The sequence below is a fragment of the Hemicordylus capensis genome, chromosome 5, assembly GCF_027244095.1.
Source record: "Hemicordylus capensis ecotype Gifberg chromosome 5, rHemCap1.1.pri, whole genome shotgun sequence".
Taxonomy (NCBI): domain Eukaryota; kingdom Metazoa; phylum Chordata; class Lepidosauria; order Squamata; family Cordylidae; genus Hemicordylus; species Hemicordylus capensis.
In genome coordinates, this window is record NC_069661.1 from 216,414,895 (window position 1) to 216,440,773 (window position 25,879).

Consider the following 25,879-nt stretch of genomic DNA (forward strand, 5'->3'; position numbering starts at 1 on the left):
AGCAGCCTGCCTTGATTTTGTCATTGTGGCCACCTTATGAACCAGCTGGAGCTTCTGAACAGTGGCAGTCCGTTCATGAGGCAAGGTGAGGTCAGGCGACAGTTTTCCGGGGGTGCCAGCAAGACGCCTCCTGCTGTTGCCATTGGAGCAGTTCTTTGCAACTGATCTGAGCCTTGCAAGCTTTGCAAAGAGCATGGGGGAAAGAGGGAAAGCTGCTCTCTTCTCCTCCCACTCCTTGCAAAGCGGGCAAGAAGAGGTTGCGACTCCACTTTCAAAGCTTGCCAAGGGTCAATTTTGAAAGGGGGCTGGCCCCCATCAGGGGCATGGGCCAAGGCTGCATTTGGTGCCTCATATCAGGTACAACAAAATGCTGGGCCATGCCTGCATTTGAAAACTCTTCAAAAGCAACTTCAAAAAGAGCATCTTACAGTAGCCGAAATATTTTGATTTTGATTTTTTTTTATTTTTTTGGTAATACACTTTTTCATAGGAACATAGGAAGCTGCCTTGACTAGAGTCAGACCATTGGTCTATCTAGCTCAGTACTGTCTACACTGACTGGCAGTGGCTCTCCAAAGTTTCAGGCAGGACAGTCTCTCCTAGCCCTACCTGCAGATGCCAGAGACTGAATCTAAAAACCTAAAAACCTGGCCTTCCAAGGCTTATAAAGTGTTGTTGTTTTTAAAAGTATTTTAATTGGTTTTAAATAGTTTTAATCATTTTTGAATTGTTTTTATATTGTTTTAGCATTGTTTTAATTGTGGGTTTTATGGGGGGGGGTTAAGTTATTGTACACCGCCCAGAGCCTCTGGATGGGGCGGTTTATAAATGTTAATCATCATCATCATCATCATCATCATCATCATCATCATCTGGGACCTTCTGAATGCAAGGCAGATTCTCTACCACTGAGCTATGGCCCAGTCCCAAAGAGGAATTTCTTACAGTCACCCATCCAAATGCAAACCAAGGTGAACTTGGCTTAGCAAAGGGGACAATTCATGCTCATGATCAAGGGAGGCTCCTTATACCAACTCCTATCATTGTGTATACCTTCACAAAAATGCACCAGCGGCTTAGCTGAGAACAAAAGGAAACTTCCAGGGATTATCCTAAGAACAATAACTTGGGATTCAGTCTCAGAGCCCTGCTTTCTTGCTTGCACACAGTTCATTTCCAATTATTCATTAATGCTAAAAGAAGGCTCCTACTAGTGTATCTGAAGCCACCCAGTTATTACCCATAAAAGCACTGGAGGGTTTGCCCTAGAAAGACATTTTAAACAGTATAACCATATTGCTCACGAGAAACCTATACACAGGGCAGGAAGCCACGGTCCAGACAGAACATGGTGAAACAGACTGGTTCCAGATTGGCAAAGGAGTAAGACAAGGCTGTATACTTTCTCCTTCTTTATTCAATTTATATGCTGAATATATACTGAGAGAAGCTGGATTGGAATAAGATTAGCATGGTTTTAAAGCTGGAGGAAGAAACATCAATAACCTGTGCTATGCTGATGACACCACTCTGATAGCTGAGAATGCATAATGAAAGTCAAGGAGCACAGTGAAAAAACTGGATGACAATTAAATGTAAAGAAGGCTAAACTAATGACAATGGGTACAGCAACCAGCCTTAGAATTAATAATGAAGACACTAAAGTGGTGGATAGCTTCTGCCTTTTAGGATCCACCATAAACAGTAAAGGATCCAGCAATCAAGAAGTACGCCACAGACTAGCACTTAGTAGGGTTGCAATGGAGGCCTTGGAAAGGATATTTAGATGCCGTGATGTGTCTACACCTACAAAGATTAGAATAGTTCTGACAATGGTTTTCCTCTATGGATGCGAAAGCTGGACTTTGAAGAAGCAAGATAGAAAAAGCATTGATGCTTTTGAACTTTGGTGCTGGAGAAGACTTTTGAGGATACCATGGGCAACAAGGAAAACAAACAAATGGATCATAGAACAAATCCATCCAGAATTTTCACTCGAGGCACAAATGACCAGGCTCAAACTGTCATACTTCGGACACATTATGCGAAGACCCAGCTCCCTTGAGAAGTCTATAATGCTGAGGAAAGTTGAAGGAAAGAGAAGAAGAGGACGACCAGCAGCAAGGTGGATGGACTTGATTACGACAGCAATGAATACACCACTGAGAGACCAAGTTGAGAGACCAAGGCCAAGTTGAAGACAGATTGTCCTGGAAAGAATCTATCTATATGGTTGCTAAGAGTCAACACCATCTTGACGGCACTTAATCAAATCAACCATATTGCAGGTTTCTTGCTGTGTTGAAACATTTGCTATATTTTATTCAGTTAACAGCAGGCAGTTCTCAGGCAAGCCTCATGACTTGGGGATCCAAATGTGCTTAGGATTAGGGTCAGTCCCTTACACTGAAAAAAGCTACAGATATTAACGTAGCCTACCACTCAGAGGAATTGATAAGGTTATGGCTTAATTCCTGTAAACAGCAAATGGTGTGATAAACTTGTCTCTAGGCTATATGGCTTCAGACTGCAAGGACGGGCTCGCATGACTGAATGCTGCTGCTTCAGAAACAAGTTATTCTGGAAAAAACTAATCTGCCTACTTTCCTTTCACTATCCCTACAAGTGGACAATTTGGTCCAAATCGGTTAGACGATCCACAAGTTAGCCCTCTTGTGCCTCAAATGTTTACATGTTTACGTGCCTCAAATGTTACGTGTCTGCCATCTTGGGGTGGATTAAATAATCACAAACTGTGCCATTGAGGTGTCACTATGTGTCCCTATAGCTGTAGCAAATTTGGTTCAAATTGGTTAGGCGGTTCAGAAGTTAGCCCAAATGCACCTCAAATGTTCATGCATCTGTCATCTTGAATTGGGGTGGATGACATCTTCAAAAACTATGCTGTTGAGATGTCTTGTGTGACACTCACTACAACTGCACCCAATTTGGTTCAAATCGGTTAGACGGTCCACAAGTTAGCCCATTTGTGCCTCAAACATTCATGTGTCCGCCATCTTGAATTGGGGTGGATGACATAATCACAAACTATGCAGTTGAGGCATCCCTAAGTGTCCCTACAGCTGTAGCAAATTTGCCCAGAAACTTGTGCTTTGGGCAATATACAAATGTGATAGATAAGTAAGTAAGTAAGAAAATAGTATATTATGGCCCTATGGCTTGAATTAATTATTTTTAAAAGCTTACATTGTTTAAAGTACCCTCACCCACTCACTCCTCTACCCCAGAAAAAGCAGCACAAGCCAGGGCAGCCAGGTATTTAGGAGACTCCTCCAGCTTCCTCCCCAGGAGCCAGGCCAACCCCTTAGCTTCCTTTCTGGCCAGGAACTGGACTGGGTAAGACCATGTGTGTGGCGGGGTGGGGCGTATGTAGGGTCATCTCCCCTACAGATTTCAGCTGGCCTGGTATTGACCTCTCTCTCCACTCCAGGCTTTCCTGCCACATGGTCTTGGACAGGAAGAGAAAACTAGCTCAGAGAGCAGACTGGAAGGTGTGACCAAAAGGAATCTGGCCCATTTTCTGAATAGGTTGGAAAATGTCAAGCAAACTTCATTAGTAAGGTAAATAAACTAACAACTTTAATTACCTTACCTCTGTAAGTATTTAATGTACAGCTAAATCCTTGGTCCCTTAATAATGTTCTTTGCCACCCCTTTGCTCCCCTAAACTAGTTGTTCTAGAATTGCCCCTGCACAGAAGCCCTCTCAGGGTGTGGATCTAGCAACTCTATAGAAAACCAGCACACCAGGAAGAAAGCAGGATGGAATCCTCTGGTTTACAAACCAGGATATGAAAGTGAGACCAGTTTCACATTGTGGTTTGTAAACCACAACTTCTGGGCTCAGGTAGCATGTATTGCTGTGGTTTAACTAACTAGGATTCTGGATTTTGTTTTGTTTTTTGCTTCCCCCACCCCATCTCCCACTTATGCAGAAGCAGCTATTAACAAAATTATTATGCAGAAAATTATGTAGAAGTTATGTAGAAAATGTTTACACAAATGTAAGTAGCAAATATGGATAAATATTGTTACATTTTGTGTTCTGATTAGTAAATAAAATCCATTTTCTAATCTGTCTGCATCCTCATTCTCTTTTGCATGCCTGTAATGTTATTTTCATTAATAATGCCACTTCCCCAACACATTTATATCAAATGACAGTGACATACAAGAAGATTTTCCAACAGGGGCAATACATAATCCAGCTGCAGTTAACAAATGAGATACCACAGGTTATCAGTCATAAATTCTTCCTTCAAGCACCCAAACATGGCCACTTCTGGAGCATTTATAAGAGCACTTGTAGTAATTTATTTTATCCTTGTCTAAGACTCTTAGTTAAAACTAGCTATGCCATGTGCAGAGCATCTGCACCTCTGGTTCTCCCCCCCCCCCCGCCACCACCTTATCCTTCCCCGCCCACCCACTGCCATTTTCTCCCCCCGCCCACCATTTTGTTCCTCGCATTGCCCACAAGCCTGTCCGCCACCACCGCTTTCCTCTCCCCCTGCCAGCAGCTCACTCACGAACTCTTACGAGAGCTGCCACACATGGGATTAGTGACAGGTACGCCTTAGAGAAATATATAGATAGATTATTTCATCAAGGGATGATGGCAGCCCATTTCCACATTAGCCGCAGGTGTTTGTTCATCCTTCCTGGCCTGCTCAGGCTGTCTCTCTCTCCCTCTGTGTGCATCCCACCCCAAGCTTCATGGGCTGTCATTTACCCGGATGGGCCCAGGAATCCACAACCGTGTGACTGAGGATTTCAATTACATGCTTGGGAATTTGTGTACTCAGTTGGGCAAATGGCAGCCCGTGCAGATCAGAGCAGGGCGAGCAGAGAGGGAGGGAGAGACCGCCTAGGCAGGGCAGGAAACATGAACGAGTAATGCACGCACGGTTCATTTTCCTCCACCAGCCCAGCTCATCTGCAGTGGCCACCCCTGCATACAACATAATGCCTGACTAGGGCTTTAACTAACCAGGATTCCTTTGAATGCAAGCTGAGGGGGAGGAGAGAGCATGCAGCCTCAGAACCCATCCCACCACATTCCCAATCCAACAAACCACAGTTTCTTGGATCATCTGAACCAGCCCTATGACTCTATGTCACGTGCCTGGACTCTTAATTATAATATAATCTTGGCACTTTATATTTCAGTGGGGTTTGTGTGCAGGGCAGCCAAATCTTGTTGCTGTCTCTGCTCCTGTCTCGCTCAGACAGAAAGCAGATAAATCCTTCCTGGCATGGAGCTAAAGTGATGGGAAATGCTTCACTTGTTTAATATCTGCATGACCGATATTATATTATCTATATTAAATATATAGTTAAAGAACCAGTTTAAAAAAAAAAAAAAACATTGGCAACCCCATTTATGCAGGAGGAACTCCCAGCAGTTTTTCAAATTAATGTATGACTGTTGTAAGTTTAGTTTAGAATATTTATATGTTGATTTTCAACAAAAAGTTCACAAAGTGGTTTACATGCCAAACGAAACAACCCCCCCCACACCATTTTTAAATGGCTCCCGTTCTAAAGGGACTCACAGTCTTTCTTTCTTTCTTTCTTTCTTTCTTTCTTTCTTTCTTTCTTTCGGGAGATACTGGCAATAGCCACATGAAAAGACTCTATACTGGAATGAATAGGGAAATATAAGAGAACCACCACCTGAAAGGTGCCTCTTTGCTCAGTTAGTAGAGGTAAGCCACCTCAAGCACATGGAAAGGCAAGCTATACCTGTTTCAAATCAATACATTAAAAATAATAATGCCTAGAATCATCCAATGAATCTCTGGCAAAGCCAGAACTGATGTTCAGTCACCAAGAAGAGCAAGTCATATGAACACAGGAATGGGGCCATAGCTCATTGGCAGAGCATCTGCTTGGCATGCAGAAAGTCCACTCCAAGGTTCAATCCCTGAGAAGGACTTCTGCCCGAAACCTGGGAGAGCTGCTGTCAATCAGTGTAGACCAGTGTAGACTTTGGCCCTCCTGCAGATGCTGGACTACAACTCCCATAATCCCCCGACAAAAACAGCTGGAGTGCCGAAGCAGCGCAGCCCTGGGGGAGACAATACTGAACCAGATGGACCAATGGTCTGACTCAGTAGAAGGCAGCTTCCTACATTCCTATATGAAGCTGCCTTCTATTGAGTAAGACCATTGGCCCGTTTAGGTCAGTGAGCTAAACTGATTGGCAAAGGTTCTGCAAGGCTTCAGGCAAATTTCTTTCCGTGCTACCTGAGATCCTTCAAGTTCAGGTATCAGGGCTATCTGAAGACCATCAGGGATATCTGGGATCATCTCCAAGGTATGCACTCTACCCCTCAGGTATAGCCCCACCAGCCAGCCATATCGACCACATTTATCATTCACCTTAGGCCTATGCACATGTTATGTTTGCACATACAATCTGTGCACGGTGTACACAGACCTGTGCATACAGTTATTCACACATTATGCTCAATGCTTAATGTAGTACACTTCCCTATCTGTACCCTGCACTTGTGGGAGTCTGTACGCAGGTTCACTTTTAAACTGAATGCATGTGCAGTCATTCACGAAAACAAGAATGTGCATTCAGACACCTGTACACACGTACAACATGATATCTGAACAGGGCTCAAACTCATCACAGAGCTCAGTTGCAGAATCTATTTCCAGTAGCACAGCTGAATGCTGGAACGTGTGAAACAAAGAAAGAAAAAGACTTTTGAGTATATGCTGAATACTTTCCCCCCACAACCAAGACTGTTTTCACAAACTCAGAGTTAAGAGGCAAGGATTCCTGGTATGTCTTCCTGGTTAACCAACACGACTCCCACCCTGCACCTTAGAAATTAGGCACTGGTGAATACAGAAAGATAGCCAGCTATCAAATGATGGATGCCGTAAATTCTGCAGAAGAGACCAATAGCTGGACTGGGTCCTGCCTGTTCCTTAAACAGCCAAAGACAGTGAATTTTTCACACAGAGGGGAAAGGGGTATGTTTGTACACAGAATCTCTTGGCTGATGTAAGCCACCCCATCTGGAATCTGTGAGTCACTACCTGAGGTCAGGGGAGGTAAAGGACAAGCAAAATTAATTATTGGGCAAAAAGCAGTGCTGATGGGATGCCCCATATCCTCCCGCACTAAAACTTTAGTCTCCTCAGGCCCCATTAATTAGGGCTCTCACAAGGCTCTGTGACTTTGATTGTTCTTTTATTACAGGAGTTCTCAAACTTGAGTCCCCAGATGTCGTCGGACTACAACTCCCACCATCCCCAGAGAGTGGCCAACGTAGTCCAACAACAGCTGGGCACCAAAGTCTGAGAAACCCGGCTTTATTGTGTTATTCTGTTTATCACATCTATATCTCACCCCACTTCCATGAAGCTCTACAGCCATCACCACATCCTGTGGCAGAGAATTCCATAGATTGATTACATGCCGTGTGAAAAAGTACTTCCTTTTGTCGGTCCTAAATTTCCTGGCCTTCAGTTTCATGGGATGACCCCTGGTTCTAGAGTTGTGAAACAGGGAGAAAAATTTCTCTCTGCCACTCTCTACTCCATACATAGTTTTATACACCTCTATCATGTCTCCGTGGATGCCTCTTTTCCAAACTAAAAAAGCCCTGGACGCTGTAGCCTTGCCTTATAAGAAAGGTGTATAATCATCATCTTGGTTGCCCTCTTCTGTACCTTTTCCAGTTCTGCAATGTCTTTCTTAAGATGCGGTGAGCAGAACTATATGCAGCATTCCAAATGTGGTCACACCATAGTTTTGCATAAGTTCATTATAATATTAACATTTTCATTTTCAACCCCCTTCCTAATGATCCCTAGCATGGAATTTGCCTTTTTCACAGCTGCCGTGCACTGAGTTGACACTTTCTGCAAGGTAGTTTCATAACTAAGCAAGGATTTGAGCCAAAGTCCCAGAGCACCACACTGGCTTGTTCAGTCTCTTTTGTTCACAACACCACCACAGTGGTTCACTTCGGCTGTATATGCAGCAGAAACGCAACAGGTACAGCACTTCTGGGTGTGAGAAACACTGCATCTGTTGAATTTCAACCTGTCATGCAGCTGTGTTATATCACAAACCATCTGAGTCCCTGGTGGCGCAGTGGTAAAACTGCCGCCCTGTAACCAGAAGGTTACAAGTTCAATCCTGACCAGGGGCTCAAGGTTGACTCAGCCTTCCATCCTTCCGAAGTCGGTAAAATGAGTACCCAGAATGTTGGGGGCAATATGCTAAATCATTGTAAACCGCTTAGAGAGCTCCGGCTATAAAGCGGTATATAAATGTAAGTGCTATTGCTATTGCTATCTGTCAGGAAACAGGTGGTTGCTCAATTTCCTGCCATCCAACATTTTGCCAATTAAAACAAGGACAATGCCTGTGAATGTATAGGGGAGGTATGGCCAAGCAACCTGTAAGGCGTGGTGTACAATGTGTGGGGGCGGAGCAAGCAACCTCAGAGGTGTGTACACTATGTAGGGGGTGTGGCCAAGCAGCCTGGGACGTGTGGCACAGAATTCTGACTACAAGCGTGCCACACATGGAAAGCAGGTAATGAAGTGCATGCAGAACATATTGTCGCAGATTACCAAAACAGATGAGCCAAGCCCATACTCCCCAGCATTTTGCTGACGAAAATAGGGATCCACTTGTAACAACCAATTCTCATACCAAGGATTGCTGCTCAGGCTCCCCACACATGCTATACATTGCTGAAGACTGGATTTCACCCATTACAGCTAGTCTCCTAGGCAGGCCTAGGCAAACGCACAAGCCACACTTAGGGCATTGATTCAGGGCAGGGGGAGGGGGCAAGGCAATCAGTGCCATGACCTACCCACTCAAACAAATTAATTTGGTGGGTGTGGGCACCATGCCACCCCACACCACAAAGTACCAGCCAGTACTCAAGTTTTGATGGGTGTGGGCACCACTGGTGACCACCTGCCTGCAAAGCTGCCTGCCTGGCTAAAGGAGAGGGGATGCTTTGCTGCCCCATTGCCAGCACCACAGCTTCCGGGGCAGGGCCTGCCACCTGGCTGGTCTCTGGCTCGCCTTCCTCTTCCTCTTCCCTCCTCAGCATGCTCTGTCTCTGCCTCTGCCCTGCATCCCTCCACTCTGTTACTGCTGCGGTTGCTCAGGCAGGACGCTCCATCCTGGTTTCTCAAGTGCCTAGACCCAAAAGACAGTGGTGCGCATGACGGTTGACTTGGCAGCAGTCACGGAGGAAAGCTCCTTGCAGCACCGTTAAAAGCTGTTAAAAGCTGCCTCACAGGGAGACGGGGAGATGGGCTGGTCTTGAGGACTGTGGCGATAAAGAAAGGGCAAGAGTTAGGCAGGTTTCAAGCTCCTCCATGCTTTCCCACGGTATCCTCAAAGCAGCATGGAATAGTCATTTGCTGGTCATCTGTGCCAGTAAATGAGCAGCCTGTACAGCTCAAGTTAAAGCGGGGGCTCCACCCTGCTCGACTTGCCGCAGGGTCAGCGTGCAAAGACAAACTTCACCTAGGAAACCAGAAACCCTCTGGCTGGTTCTGGCTACATGCAATGCACTGCATCAGTTTTTGCACTCATTTACATGAAGGTGCACGAGAGACATGATGCATCGACCCACCAGTGTTCCCTCTAAGACATGCGCACGCATGCTTTTTAAATGTCCGCTCAGTTAATTTTAGATTTTGCTCAGGTCGAATCGGGAAGGCCCCACTCCGAATGCACATGCACACACCCTGCCTTGATACAGCCACCCAGAACCAAACTCATTCCCCACACAGATGAAAAAAACGAGAAGGAACACTGCCACCCACCCACTTTTTTATTTCTAAGGACTCTGGGGAAGAGGCTAAATCCGGAAGAATGTGATTTTAATTGTTATGTATTTTAATTTTATTTTAGTGTAAACCGCCTTGAGCCACTTTAGGAAGGGCAGTATATAGATTGAATATATAAATAGACTCACGTGCGGCGGGGGGGGGGAGACCTGAACAAGAGGCCGAAATAGGGACAAAATAGGGACAATGATTTACCAGGGTCAAGTTCCAGAAAAACAGGGGCTATCCTGTCCAGAACTCCTGCCAGTGGGGACCAACCCTGTACCCTTCCACTCTAACAAAATAACCACCTTCCAGGGCTTGGAGTTCAGGGAACGCCACTGGTCAGCTTTACTCTAGAGGCCCACCGGCACACAGCCAAGCTGCTTGATCTGGACCTCAGAGAGAAGTCTCAGGAGTGGTGTCAGTATTGCGTCTTCCTGGGCCACACACTTTCTGTCTGAAAGGGGGACAAAGCGTGCCTTGGTTGCTCCTTTTGTTTGGCGCCACATGCACAGCCCTAAACTGGATGCAGAAAAGCCTGGCAATGCCTAGCATGTGCTTGTGAGGCTGGCTGCGCCCCCCCACTCTCCGAGACGAGGCCATTCGCCGGCTCTCTGTTCTGTATACAGCACCAGCAGACCGCATGGCAAGGTGAGCTGGAGGGCCATTACTGCGCACTCCCCACCCTCGCTCATGTGCGATTGCAGCCAGTGTGTTAGAATGTATCCTGAGCCTTGCGGCACGTGATCTGACCCAGAGATGCGAGTCCAGATTTCTGGCCAGGCGATCCCTCCCCATCTTTCTCCGCACGCCCACCCTGGCATTATGGAGTGCTGTACCAGCCTTCCTCAGCACCACCACTTCCTCCTCTAACTGCATCCCATTCTGACTGGGTCATAGATTCCAACAATATACAAAGAGTTTGTTTCAGAGCAAGCAGCCCCACCTCTAGCCCTGCCAGCCATTACACAACAACTCCCCCACCCCCACCCACCCGCCCCAGGCAGCTCCTCCTGTTAATTTCAATGGGGCTTTTTGCAGGAGAATTCCCCACTGGCAATGGTCCTTCACCCTCCTCCGGCCAGCCTACACAGCTTTCCTTCCTCCTTCGATCTGATATGTTCGCGGTCTGATGGGAGGCCGGAATGGGAGGAGGGCAGATGCCTTTCTCTTCAAGATGCTATGCTCAAGGAAGCTTGAAACAAGAAATCCAGTAGCAGCCTGATGAGATTCCTATCCCAGTGCAGAGTTTATCTCCTGGGCTGAAAGATTAAGGCACAGCTGTGCACAAGTGAGAGCGAGATGCGGGGGGGGGGGGGGGACGGGGGACGTAAGCTGCCTTCAGGCTACACACACACTATTTGTAAAAATGCACATCTTTAGTATACAAACATTGACTTTTAAGCTGTCCGTAAACAATTTCAGCCATTTGCAGACACTGCACTGCTACACCTACTGAGCATTTATCTAAGACATGAGTGGCCAGCTGAAGTTCTCCAGCTATTGTTGGACTACAATTCCCATCATCCTCAGCCAGCCGGGGATACATATTCCAGTAACAGCTGGAGAGCCTCAGGTTGGCCACTACTGCTCTAAGACAGCATGTTGGACAGGACAGGGAAGTGATACAGCATGGCTGCCCAGAAGGTTTGAAGACTGTAACAGACTAGCAAGGCAAGGAAGGGGAGAAGCTATACATTGCCATGAGGGGAGAGTCAAATGGCAATGAAGGAGCAGGTACGTGAGGTTCTGCTCTTAAAAATGACACACCTACAAGCCCAAATGCAGGAGCACTGAAAAAAGTTGCAGTCTCCAATCAAACATAAGAACATAAGAACAGCCCTGCTGGATCAGGCCCAAGGCCCATCTAGTCCAACATCCTGTTTCGCACAGTGGCCCACCAGATGCCACTGGAAGCCACAGACAGGAGTTGAGGGCGTGCCCTCTCACCTGCCATTTTCTCCCCTGCAACTGGTACTCAGAGGCACCCCGCACTTGAGGCTGGAGATGGCCCACAGCCCTCCGACTAGTAGCCATTGATAGACCTCTCCTCCATGAAGTCATCCAAACCCCTCTTAAAGCCATCCAGGTTGTTATATCGTCATACACCAATATCAGCAGTCTGTCCAGCCTATCCCTCAGGAGAATAAATTTCCTAAATAGCATCTTTCCCCTTGCTGCACTGCTTTTAAGGTTGCCAACTTTTTCCCTGGCAAAGCTCCTGTGCTTTTAACAGCCACACAACCACCAGCACTAGCAGGTAAAGCACCCACCCACCCACCCACACACACACACACACACACACACACACACACTAGCATGGAGATGCAGTGACATGGAAACAGTCACCTGTTGAATTGAATTGAATTGGGAAAGAGGACAGGTCTTCTGTGGCTTGTAATAGATGCACTGGAATTACAGCAGGTGTAGCTTTTCTTCCCCTGCATGACAACTTCACTTGCTGAAATTCCCTCTTCCGTATACCCCTTAAAGGTATAGGAGACCTGTCCCCTTTTCCACATGGCAACTATAAGCAGAGGTCCTGTTGGAAAACATTAACCCCCCCATTTTTCCAGCTAGGATGTTTTCCAATTCCTGGCCTCCCTGTGTGGCATGGGCATACCACAACAGTGTGCACAGGCTACTTTCAGCCCACTAGGCCAGCATCCATATCAAAGTGCACACATGCACTGCAAAAGCAGCCAGTAGGCATTGCACATACACAGACACAATAAGCACCAGTGGAAACCACGCTCAAGACAACACAGTCATAATCCCTGGATACAGAAAGATTATGCAGCTCTTTGGAAGGCTCAGCTCCTGACAAATTGGTGCAGTTTTCTGTCTTATGAAGGGCTGTCAGAGATAGAGACCTACCTTGCATGCGCGCGCACACACACACACGTTGATACCAGTTGCTCTGCTCTCCGGACTTAAAAATAAAATAAAATCCCAGGACACAATGCAGAATCCTACTTCCTATTTTTTAAACAATCTTTCTGACGTTTTCCATGAGGAGGATGAGGCCATAGCATATCCGTGAAGCAGCTAAAAGTGCTGGAGGGATCTCGTGGCATTTCAAGCAGGCATCGCAGACCTGAAGAAACATGATTGTATCTGAAGCAGCTGCTTGGACACCAATCTGGGGAAGGACCTTCTTAATGTGAGCTGGCACCCGCGGGGAGATTAGTCAAGTTTTCTTGCTGCAGTTGGCTTACAATGAATAGTCAGCATCCCATCGGGTCTGCCCTCTATTCAGAGGTTCAGTACTGAAGGATGTAGGTGAACAGCAGCACCCTGGTAGGAATAGATGTCGACCTGCAATAGATGTCCTGTCTCCACGGCCAATTCACCTTGAGTCAGGAGGTTCAGAGACTAGACTGGGAGCTTAACTATGGCCTGTGTTCATCACAGGCTTCATCCTAAGTCTAGAGAGGAGAGCTGTGGTAGCAAGCATGACTTGTCCCCTTTGCTAAGCAGGGTCCACCCTGGTTGCATATGAAAGGGAGACTAGAAATGTGAGCACTGTGAGATATTCCCCTTAGGGGTTGGAGCCTCTCTGGGAAGAGCATCTAGGTTCCAAGTTCCCTCCCTGGCCTCTCCAAGATAGGGCTGAGAGAGCTTCCTGCCTGCAACCTTGGAGAAGCCGCTGCCAGTCTGTGAAGACAATATGGAGCTAGATAGACCAATGGTCTGACTCAGTATATGGCAGCTTCCTATGTTACTGTTTACAAGACTTCACCACAGAGACTCAAGGATTCTCAAAGAACATCAAGGGAAAGACTACTTTGTACTTGAGGGAGAAGAGCTGGCCTTGTGGCAACAAGCATATATTTGCTTAGCAGGGTCTGCCCTGGTTTGCATTTGGATTTGTGATTACATGTGGGCACTCTCTGCTGTAAGATATTCCCCTTAGCAATCAGGACCATAGCTCAGTGCAACTGCTTTGCATACAGATGGTCTGAGAAACCTGGGAGAGCTGCCACAGTGTAGACCAGGGCTGCTCAACTTCGGCCTTTCTGCAGATGTTGGCCTACAACTCCCATAATCCCTGGCTATTGGCCACTGTGGTTGGGGATTATGGTAGTTGTAGTCCAAAAACTGCTGGGGTGGTCTACGTTGAGCAGGCCAGGTGTAGACAGATGGACTGATGGTCTGACTCAGCTTCTATGTAAGACCAAAGTATTCCACCCTCAAGGAGATGCAGAATGATGTCATCTTTCTAGGCCTTGGTTTGTTTGTTTTAAATCCCTGCCTTTATTATTTCTCCGATGAAACTTATACAGATTATCCAGTTGTTATTTTTGCATGAAGAATGGAAGCTACTTTGGAGATGAAGCTCTGCTGAGTCCTGTTTTCTGTCTGTTTAGGCTGAGCACCAATGATAACCCTGCCAAGATTTGAATAAGGCACAATAAAATGATGGTTACCAGTACATTCATTTTCCCCATTCCACTATGGTCCCTGGTCAAACACATCTTGCATGTTTTTGAAGCAAAACCCTGCAATGCCTCTTTGACCAAAGACCAGAATGGGACAGGAAAAGATGAGTGCATGTACATTCAGGCAATGATAAAACATTCCTCTTTCAAGAAGGGAAGAGGGAACATCTTGGGCAAGGCAGTGACTGTGCTTGTGCTTCTGCCCCACCTTTCTCCAGGTGTGTACCATCTACCATCAGCCTCTGCTGCTTTAAAGCTCAGGCTGAGCCAGGGGCTGAAGAAGGGAAGAGGGAACATCTGGGCAAGGCAGTGACTGTGCTTCTGCCCCACCTTTCTCCAGGTGTGTACCATCTACCATCAGCCTCTGCTGCTTTAAAGCTCAGGCTGAGCCAGGGGTGTGAGCACAAGGGCTTTTGTCCTTGTGGTGAGCTGCCTGGAGTTGGAGGATCTTCAAGACATCCCTTCTATCAAGTCAGCATATCCCTTCCATCAAGAAGTCCTCCACAAACGGGGCTGGCCTTTGGGGTGGGACTGGGGGCTGAGGGGTTGGGTTGGGCCAGGCCTTTTGCAGATATGTGTTTGGGCTCTCTTGAGTGGGATGGTGCTGGGGGGGTGTCTAGCAGTTCAGGGGCAGCTATTACTGTAGTGGTGGGGAATAGAAGAATTGGCGCTGGCAGAGCAGCTGGCCGTTACAGGGGAAGGGAAGTCAGTAATTTAGTAACTGTTTCCACTTCCAACTGTTCTGTCAATTCTTTGGCCTCGGGGAGCAGCTCCAACGACCCACAGAATCTGGCCTTGCTCCTCTGCAATGCCAGGTCAGTTCAGAATAAGATCAAAATTGTCCACAATCTGATCATGGATGAGGGAGCTGACCTGGCATGTATAACCGAGACCTGGTTGGGGGAGGCGAGTGGTCCAGTGTGGGCTCAGCTTCTCCCGCCAGGTTACTCTGTCATGGAGCAGGCCAGGGGAAGTGGGTGGGGTGGGGGGGTTGCGGCTGTGGTCCATAAGAATACCATTTCCCTTACCAGGACCCCTGTGAGACAGCTGACTTATATTGAGTGCATATTTTTGAGGCTGGGAACTAGGGATAGATTGGGGATTCTGTTGGTGTACCGTCCACCCTGCTGCCCAACTGACTCCCTAACTGAGCAGATGGAGCTGGTCGCGGAGTTGGTGTTGGGGTCTCCTAAACTTTGGGTGCTGGGGGACTTCAATATCCACTTTGGGGCTGGTTTGTCTGGTGCGGCTCAAGAGTTCATAGCGGCCATGACAACTATGGGCCTATCCCAATTGGTTTCTGAACCGACTCACATTGCTGGCCACGCACTCGATTTGGTCTTTTGTTCGGATCAGGGGGGTGTTCCGTGGGTGGGGGACCCAGTGGTTTCCCCATTGTCATGGACGGACCACTACCTGGTTAAGGTTGGTCTCACAGCTTCAATCCACCCCTGCAGGGGTGGTGGACCTATTACGATGGTCCGTCCGAAAAGGCTGCTGGACCCAGTGGGATTTAAAAAGGTCTTGGAGGATTTTGACGTTGATGCGGCCGGTGATTCTGTCGATGCCCTGGTGCGAACCTGGAACAGGGAACTCAACAGGGCAGCAGACACGATTGCTCCTAAGCGTCCCTTCTGACCTGCTGCAAAAAGGGCCCCTTGGTATACTGAGGAGCTGCGGGGGCTGAAGCGGTTGGGTAGGCGACTAGAGCGCAAGTGGAGGAGAACTCGGTTCGAATCTGACAGGATTCAGCATGTGACCCATTTGAAGGCTTATGCAGTGGCAGTGCGCGCAGCGAAAAAGAGATTCTGGTCTGCGTGCATTGCGGCTGCAGGTTCACGCTCGGCGGAGCTATCCCGGGTTGTGAGGAGTTTGGTTTCTGCTCCTTCTTCTTTCAATCGGTCCCCGGAGTTGCTCTGCTGTGATGCCTTTAATGGGTTCTTTGCGAATAAGATCTCCTGTATTCGGGCTGACTTGGACTCCACTATTCCTGCAAGGTCTATGGAGGAGGTGTCCAGCAATCCCTCTTGCAGTATTAGATTGGATCAGTTTCAATCTGTGACTCCTGAGGATGTGGACAAGCTGCTTGGGGCGGTGCGGCCTACCACCTGTTCTCTGGATCCTTGCCCAACTTGGCTGCTTCTATCTAGCAGGGAGATTGTTGGAGGTGGCCTAATTAAAATCATAAATGCATCGCTGAGGGAGGGTAGGGTGCCCCCCTGCCTGAAGGAGGCAATGGTTAGACCACTCTTAAAGAAGCCTTCCCTGGACCCCTTAGCGATGGACAGCTACAGGCCAATCTCCAATCTCCCTTGGTTGGGCAAGGTGATTGAGAGGGTGGTGGCCGACCAGCTCCAGGCAGTCTTGGAGGAAACTGATTATCTAGACCCATTTCAGACTGGCTTTAGAGCTGGCTATGGGTTTGAGACAGCCTTGGTCGGCCTGATAGATGACCTTTACCAGGGAATCGACAGAAGGAGTGTGACTCTGCTGGTTCTTCTGGATCTCTCGGCGGCGTTCTATACCATCGACCATGGTATCCTTCTGGATCGCCTGGGGGAGTTGGGGATGGGGGCACTGCTTTGCAGTGGTTCCGTTCCTATCTCTCGGGTAGATTCCAGATGGTGGAGCTTGGTGACAGTTGCTCCTCAAAACAGGAGCTGTTATATGGAGTCCCTCAGGGCTCCATTCTGTCACCAATGCTTTTTAACATCTACATGAAACCGCTGGGTGAGGTCATCAGGAGGTTTGGTGCTGGGTGTTATCAGTATGCTGATGACACCCAAATCTACTTCTCCTTTTCATCTTCAGGTAATGGTACTCATTCTCTAAACGCCTGCCTACAGGCAGTAATGGGCTGGATGAGGGATAACAAATTGAAGCTGAATCCAAGCAAGACGGAGGTGCTCATTGTGGGGGCTCAGAATCTGAGGGGCGAGTTAGATCTTCCTGTGCTGGATGGGGTTACACTCCCCCAGAAGGAGCAGATGCGCAGCTTGGGAGTACTCCTGGACCCAGGCCTCACCCTGGTATCTCAGGTGGAGGCCATGGCCAGGAGTGCTTTCTATCATCTTTGGCTGATTCGACAGCTGCGCCCATTCCTCGAAGAGGATGACCTCAGAACAGTGGTGCATCAGCTGGTAACCTCCCGGCTTGACTATTGCAATGCGCTCTACGTGGGGCTGCCTTTGTATGTAGTCCGGGAACTTCAGTTAGTTCAGAATGCGGCAGCCAGGTTGGTCTCTGGGGCAACCCGGAGAGACCATATGATGCCTGTTTTGAAACAGCTACACTGGCTGCCGATATGTTTCCGGGCAAAATACAAAGTGCTGGTTATTACCTTTAAAGCCCTGAACGGCTTGGGTCCAAGATATCTTAGAGAGCGCCTTCTTTTACATGATCCCCACTGCACGTTAAGGTCATCTGGGGAGGTCCGTCTCCAGTTACCACCAGTTCGTCTGGTGGCGACTCAGAGGCGGGCCTTCTCTGTGGCTGCTCCTGGACTGTGGAATGCACTCCTGGCAGAAATTCGTAATCTTAATTCTTTGCTGTCCTTCAAGAGAGCCCTTAAAACCTATCTGTTTGGCCTGGCCTTTCAGGGTTTTTAATTTAGTTTTAACTGTTTTAATCTTAACCTGGTTTTCAGGGTTTTAATTGTTTTGATAGCTTAATTGTTTTTTAAGATGTTTTTAAATTTGATGTTTATATTTGTATTTCTATTTTAATTGTTTTTAATGATTTCTGTTTTTTAATTGTAAACCGCCCTGAGCCAGCTTGGAAGGGCGGTATAAAAATCAAATGAGTAAATAAATAAATAAGTCTCTGAAAAGCGCACACTCATTCTGTACATATAAAGGAATGGGCAGCTTCCTCATGAATGTATGAAGCTGCCTTGCACTGAGTCAGACCACTGGCTAACTGGCTCAGTATTGTCTACACTGACTGGTAGCAGCTCTCTCCGCAAGTGTTCCCAATAGGGGGACTAGTGCCCCTGGGGTACTTGAAGGGCTCCCAGGGGGTACTCAGAGCCCTTCTGCTTCTCCATGCTGCAACTGTACTACAGTATTTGTTTCCCATCTGAGGACCACTTGCTTGAAGCTAATGCATCCTCAGCCATGTGACTACTACAGAAGAGGTAGGTGAAGAACCTCCTCCTCTGCTCCTGATTGGATCACTATTGGCTCACTGAAGCTCAGCGTCCCCCTCTCCTCAGACTGACTGACAGGAGTCAGAAAATTAGGACTGAGTACTCCCACTGACACCTTAAGGGGTGCAGCAGAGACATGCTTGACTAATCAGCAGAAGGTTGCTGGTTCGAATCCCCGCTGGTACTATATCAGGCAACAGCAATATAGGAAGATGCTGAAAGGCATCATCTCATACTGTGCGGGAGGAGGCAATGGTAAACCCCTCCTGCATTCTACCAAGGACAACCACATGGCTCTGTGGGTGCCAGGAGTCGAAATTGACTTGATAACACACTTTACCTTTACTCCCACTGAAATGCAGAAGACAAGTAAACTTGCCCCATTAATCTCCACCTGGAAATTTCTATATCAGGTGGTATAATAAACAAGCAAATAAATACATAAATATTATATAATAATAATAGTTATATTCCAGTTATATTATATTTTTCCAGTTATATTGTGCAAATAAGCCACTTCATGGTCAATATTTGCACAATATAACTGGAAAATCAAACATCACCAAGACCTCGCAATGGCTTAAGAATGGTTACTTGAAGAAAGAAACTGAGGGTTTAATACTGGCTGCGCAAGAACAGGCACTAAGAACAAATGCAATAAGAGCAAAAGTAGAAAAGTCAACAACAAACAGCAAGTGCCGCCTTTGTAAAGAAGCAGATGAAACAGTGGACCACCTAATCAGCTGTTGTAAAAAGATCGCACAGACTGACTACAAACAAAGGCATGACAAGGTAACAGGGATGATACACTGGAACATCTGCAAAAAATACAAGCTACCTGTAGCCAAAAATTGGTGGGACCATAAAATTGAAAAAGTTGAAGAAAATGAAGATGTAAAAATATTATGGGACTTTTGACTACAAACAGACAAACATCTGCCACACAGTACACCAGATATAACTGTAGTCGAGAAGAAAGAAAAACAAGTGAAAATAATCAACATAGCAATACCAGGGGATAGCAGAACAGAAGAAAAAGAAATAGAAAAAATCACCAAATACAAAGATCTACAAATTGAAATTGAAAGACTGTAGCAGAAAAAGACCAAAATAATCCCAGTGGTAATTGGCACCCTGGGTGCAGTTCCAAAAGACCTTGAAGAGCACCTCAACACCAAAGGGGCCACAGAAATCACCATCAGCCAATTACAAAAAGCAACTTTACTGGGAACAGCCTATATTCTGTGACAATATCTATAACAACAGCAACAACATTGACAATAAAATTCAGCCATCCCAGGTCCTTGGGAAGGACCTGATGTCTGGATAAAACAAACCAGTCAGTAACACCTGTCTGACTGTGTAAATAGATAAATAAATAAATAATAATTTTAAAGAGAGAGAGACTGGAGTAGCCTGTCTCATAACTGTAACACCTACATTTTTGTATGCATACATCTGTGCAAACACACAGTAAAAATCTCTATTAAGGTTTGCAGCAGAAGGGGTACACTTAGGATTTCAGAGGGAGATTTTTCCAGTCCTTTCTGGAGATGCTTGGGATTGAGCCCAGGACCCTGAGCACCCAAAGAATGTGCTCTGACATTGAGTTATGGCACCTCTTCCTGGGAGTAGACCGCCAGTTCCTAGCTGATACCAAAGGTTTTAGTTGACATGGGCCACATGCGTGTCATGTCAGACAACGTGTTGGGAAGGACAGTAGGTGAGAAGGAGCTGCAGATTTGTTCTTCAAAGATGGGAAAGAGGGCAGCCACAAGAGACTTTGATGAGACAGCCCTGAGTAACATGAGATCTTCCTTGAATCAAGTGTTGAGGGATCAGGAAGGAGATGCCAGTGCCCAAGACCATGTGACTATTCTTGGAATGTGAGGTGACTTGAACTCTAGTGTAAAGGATGGTGGTGAGGAGTGCTGTAGATGATTCATTTTCTGTTTTCATGTATGCATGGGAGGTGGGTGTTGGGCTTTATGGGTGACTCAGATGCCTCCACTCTCAGCAGTGGGTGTGTACATGTGTGTGTGTTTGGCGGGGGGGTATGTAGGGTGACTGAGGGAAAGAGGGTGTTCTGGTGTACAGAGCACCACTCTCCAGAGATGAAGTGCTGGTTCACCCATATCTGCTGACCACATGATGGCTGCAACACATGCAAATGAATCAGCTGAGTTTGAACACTGCAAATAAGTCCTTCGGTATCCCACAACATCCCCTCAAATTGAACACTTTTCAATGGGGACTATTCATACATTCAGTTTTCAGTAGTTTTCATGTGCTGAATAATCTGATGGACATGCATGTGTGAACCAGCCCATACACACTGGGTTGACTCAGACAACTGAACATGATTTGTTTGATCATTAACATAACCTGAAGCCTCCTGAGCCTGTGGCTTCCTTTCTCTGCCATCCCCTTTCCCCCTCATCTTATGTGTCCAGGGAATCTTGGTTTGGTGAAACAACAGTTCTGCATGACGTCTGAACCCAGAACTAAACCAAGATTTATCAGTGGTTTCACATCCTCGTCTGTAATCCGGTCACCCCATTCACATGACCAAGCATACCTGGGTACAGCCTCTGACCTGAGTATGCATGGTCATGTGAGTGGGCATGTGTGTATGGCACAATCAGTCACCCCATTCACATGACCAAGCATACCTGAGTACAGCCTCTGACCTGGGTATGCATGGTCATGTGAATGGAGTGACTGTTTAACAACAGCACCCAGGTTCGGACAATTCGTGTAGCTGGTGTTAAATTAGAATATCACTGTCAAAGTGCCACACCGAAGCTGAGGAGATAAGGGGAAGAGGGTGCATGCAGGTACAGCAGGCTTCACTTCATTATCCACAGCTAAACAAACCATGGCTTGTCTGGTTGTCTGAACTAGCCTTTTGTCAAGGATGTCCCTGCTTTGAATCTCACCTCTGCCAAGAACTCAGTAGGTGGCCTGAGGCAAGCCTCTCCCTCTCCATCTCAGCTTGCAATATGTGGATAATCATATTAGCTTACTTTGCAGGGTTGTTGGAAGAATTACAGAGATCATTATGTGGAGCGTTTTGAACACTCTCAAGTGCTATATAGTTATTATTGTTGCTGTTTGGGTGGAAGAGCTTCAGCAAGTTCTACCACTTGGTGCCCTTCACTCCTGACAGATTGTTTTAGCCTCACTTCAGGGTGTGAGTGGGAAGTTTCAATGTGACCATTGATAGGGCCGTGATTCAGAGGCAGAGCATTTGCTTTGCATGCAGAAGGTCCCAGGTTCAATCCCTGGCATCTCCAAGTAGGGCAGGGAGGGACCCCTGCCTGAAACCTTGGTGAACTGATGCCAGTAAGTGTAGACCAGGCCAGCACAACATAAGGCCCGGGGCCCATATCTGGCCCCCGGGGACTTTTTTGCTGGCCCCCAGGTAGGAATATCCTACAGCAGGACAGGAGCCAGGAAGAGTTCTTGGCCTTTCTGCTGATGAGCAGTGGCAACTCAATGAAGTTGGCAGCTTGAGATCAGATGTCCCCCATCCCTGGGTTGGAGCAGTATTGAGCTACATACCCAGCAGACTGGCTCAGTGTAAGGCGGCTTCCTTTGTCTCTCTGAGACACAAACTTTGGGGATGGGCCATAGCTCAGTGGGGGAGCATCTGCTTTGCACAGAGAAGGTCCAAGGAGCCCGCAAGGTTCCTCCTCAATCTTTGGCATCTCCAGGTAGGGCTGGGAAAGACTCATCTCAAGCTCGAGAGAGCCACTGCTAGTCAGTGGGAACAATACTGAGCTAATGGACCAATGGTCTGACTTAGTATCTCGGGGGGGTTCCCCCCACCACCACCACTGTTCCCTCTAAGGCGTGTGTGCACACTCACAAGTTTCTGGATGTCTGCTCGGTTAATTCTAGATCCCGCTCAGGCTGAATCAGGTAGGCCCCACTCTGAACGCAGGTGCCCACGCACACTGCCCTGATACTGCCACCCAGAACAAAACTCATTCCACAGAGAGAAGGAAAAAATTAGAGGGACCACTGCCCACCACCCCCACCCCCAAATCCCTGAGAAAATAAAAGCAGAGGCAGCCCAAGTCTCCCCCACCCTCTTCTCTTGCTGTCCCTATTTCTGTCCTACTGCCTGTCTGCAGTACACGCCCCCACCCCCCGCACAGAACTCCTCTGTTGTGCTCGTGCAGACAACCACATCTCCCAATGATGGAATCGCACACCCTCACTGCTGCTTCACCCTACTACATAGATAGTGATATTAATAGCTGACAAATCCCCACGCAGTACCAGTGGCCCTATAGACCAGGGAAACAGAGCAAAGCCTGCCTATTCAAAGTGGATGAGGCACAATTCTCATATATATATATAGAGGTAAGAAAGGAAATATTGAAGACAGCATAGAATAAACGTCAGCATAGATTAAATGGCACGGAGATTGTATCTCCTGTTCCCTTTCCATCAATCCATATATATATATATATATATGGATTGATGGAAAGGGAACAGGAGATACAATCTCCGTGCCATTTAATCTATGCTGATGTTTATTCTATGCTGTCTTCAATATTTCCTTTCTTACCTCTATATATTCCCTATAGGATGCTGCAGCCTTGGCATCAATGCACTGCCAATGCCCTGCTGGCACTGGGAGCATGGGCAGCAGATGGGCCGTTGCTGCAGTGGTGGCGCCTGTGGGCTCCCAGTGTTGCTTGAGGTGTGTGGGTCTTCAGTGAGTAGGGTGGGGAAAGAGACCCTAGGAAGGGAAAGCATCCTTGTCTGCTGAGGTCCCCAGCATCCCTGCAGATACAGGTGGGTTGTTCCTCCGACTGCTGCGAAGGAAAAGCACCCTTGAGTTCCCTGCACTACTGAACTACCTAAGCAGCTGCAGGGATCCCCCTGGTTTTTGGGGAGGGCAGGATCCTGGGCGTTTTCTTTTCTCCCATCCACACACCACAATAGTTATGTCAGTGTCTCAAAGGAAAGTCATGGGGGGGGCAGCAGCAAGAGCTTTGAGTCTCTCCTTCACCAGCGATGGGGTGGCCCAGGGTGTCCGCTTCTCAGAACTGGCCTGATTCAGAGAAGGGACCAATGGGGGCTTCTCCACCTCACCCTGCCCCTAGGTCTAGTCCTAAAACATTGTGCCTCTGAATGGTTTCCCAAAGAACACCCCCCACTCCAACACACACGTCCCTAATCAAGCACAAAGAGGGCTGGAGAAAGAGGAAGACCCAGAGATGTGTTTGCAGGAAAGGATACCTGAGGAGAAGGTGGGGAACAAGGGAGCCAAAAGAGGGACGGGGGAAAGGGAAGATGGGTGGAGTGAGGGCAGTAGGGGTGAAAAGGGACAGCGGGCGAATGGGGAAGGGTGGGCGAATGGGGAGGAGGGAGCAGGAGAGGTCAGAGAAGGGGCAGCTGAGGACGGGGAAGAGGAGCTGGCCGAGCCGGGGATCAGTCAGTGGGGAAGGGGGCCACGCCACTTACCCATCGCCCGTTGTCTTTCAGCAGCGGCAGGAGCGGCGGCGACGGCTCCTCTGCCTCCTGGGCCCCCGGTGGGGAGATGCTGGGATCCGCAGCGGCGTCTCGCCCCATCCCTGCATCCAGCAGCCGCGGCCGCCCCCCGGCATGGCTCAGCCTGGGCGAAAGCCCTCCACCTCCCCCTTCACCCCAGCAGCAGCAGCAGCCTCCGCAGGGGCGGGGGGGGGGGAAGAGCGGCGAGCGAGCAGCCCACAAGCGGGGGAGGGGGCCGCGGGCTGGTGGAAAGATGAAGGAGAAGAGGATGGGTGAGGAGGAAGACGTCGCGGAGGAGGAAGAGGAGCAGCAGCCGAGGAGGAAGCAGGGCAGGCGCCGGAGCTAGGAATCACCTCCCTGCACAAGAGGAATAATAATAAGAAGACCAATACTACTACTAATAATGTGTGATCAAGGCCCCTCCTCCGTCTCCTCCTCCTCCTCCTCGCCCTGCAGCAGCCAAAGGAGGGAGCCAGATGCTAGCGGAATAATAGAGGGATCAGGTTGGGAAAGGTTTCTCCCTTGTCTCTCGGCTGGCACCACGCTTGGCAGGTCTGCTCTCCTGCCTGGGCTGCTGCAGCCATTCAATGCCGTGCGTGTGCGTGTTTGCCTTGTGTGGGTATCTCCTCCTCCTCCTCTCTGTCCACCGCTCTGCCCCGCAAGGTTCCTCCTCAGCCCCCCAACCTAGTGCTGCTGCCAGGCCAGATCACAACAACCTCTCTCCCCACCCCTACCGCTCCCGCCCCATCTCCGGTTTAAAAATATCCCTGCCACCCTCATACGCCAAAGAGGGAAGGGAGCGGGCGAGGCGGGGAGGGGGGAGAATCTCGGTTCCAAGAACAGCTCATAGGAAGGCTGGAGGGGGAGATATTAAGTCATCCGAACATCGTCATGACCATCCCAAGCCTTTAAAAAAAATAAAAAATAATCTAGGTAGGATTCAGCTTTTTATTTTTAAAGCAAGCCGCCGCCGCCTCCTCCTGGCCTCCGCCGCCACCCATAGATAGATTGCTGGGTGTGATGGTTTCAGAAATGTAATCTGCGCCCCGCAGCAACTCCTATCGGCAGCTTGGCAGCTCCAGAACCGCCCGCCCGCCCCCCTCGCGTCTCTTTCTTCTCCGCACTCGCCCTCCCGTTCTGCCTCTGCAAATGGAAGGGAATACAAAGAGTCGCCTTGTGTTTGGAAGCCGAGCGGGGAAGGGGAGGGGGGAGACGGGGGGGAGGGGAGGAGACTGGTGGGTGGGCTTTGGGAGGGTCTGAGTTGGGCAGCCACTTGTTCCAGGCGAAAGAATGCACCAGGCACAGCCCCCAAGAGGACAGGCAGGGAGGCGCAGGGAGGGCTCTTTCCATCCAGGTACCTGAAAGAGGAGGGGAGGCGGCGGCCAGCGTGCCGCGGCGAAGAGCGCGCTGGGACTTAGCAGGGGGGCCTGCGGTTTGAGGCTCTGCGGCGCGCCCTGAGCTGACCTCACCACCATATCTGTGAAATGGGCATAATGGTCACCCTGTCCCTCAGGGTTGCGGGTAGCGAAGATGCCTTTTGTAGTGTAACTCCTCTCTCCACTGCTCAGAGTGGTCTGGCGCACAAACACAGGCCACACCATGGGGACCTAGGAAGTTGCCTTATGCCGAGCCAGACTATTGGTCCATCTTACTCAGTCATGTCAGCACTGACTTGCAGGTTCTGTAAAATGTACACACCACATGTACATTTTGTACTGTACAACTTGTACACCTCCAGGAGATTTCTCTATAAAGTGGTACAGAAATTTGATAGATAGATAGATAGATAGATAGATAGATAGATAGATAGATAGATAGATAAAATGGGCATAATGACTCTGTCCCAGAGGGTTGAGGGAAGAAAAGGAAGAAGGGGGGGCGTGTTTTTTGTGGTGTAACTCCTCTCTCCTGTTCAAAGGTCTGGCAGGCCA

The 25,879-nt window shown here is 48.3% G+C and overlaps 1 protein-coding gene across 1 annotated transcript in view; it reads right to left on the minus strand.

Annotated features, from left to right (window-relative positions):
* MGAT3 (beta-1,4-mannosyl-glycoprotein 4-beta-N-acetylglucosaminyltransferase) overlaps positions 1-25,046 on the minus strand; it is an 89,813-nt gene extending 64,767 nt beyond the window's left edge. The window contains exon 1 of the mRNA XM_053253053.1: positions 23,922-25,046. The gene's annotated coding sequence lies outside the window, so the exon portion shown is untranslated. The remainder of the gene's footprint in view (positions 1-23,921) is intronic.
* Positions 25,047-25,879: the final 833 nt, after the last annotated feature.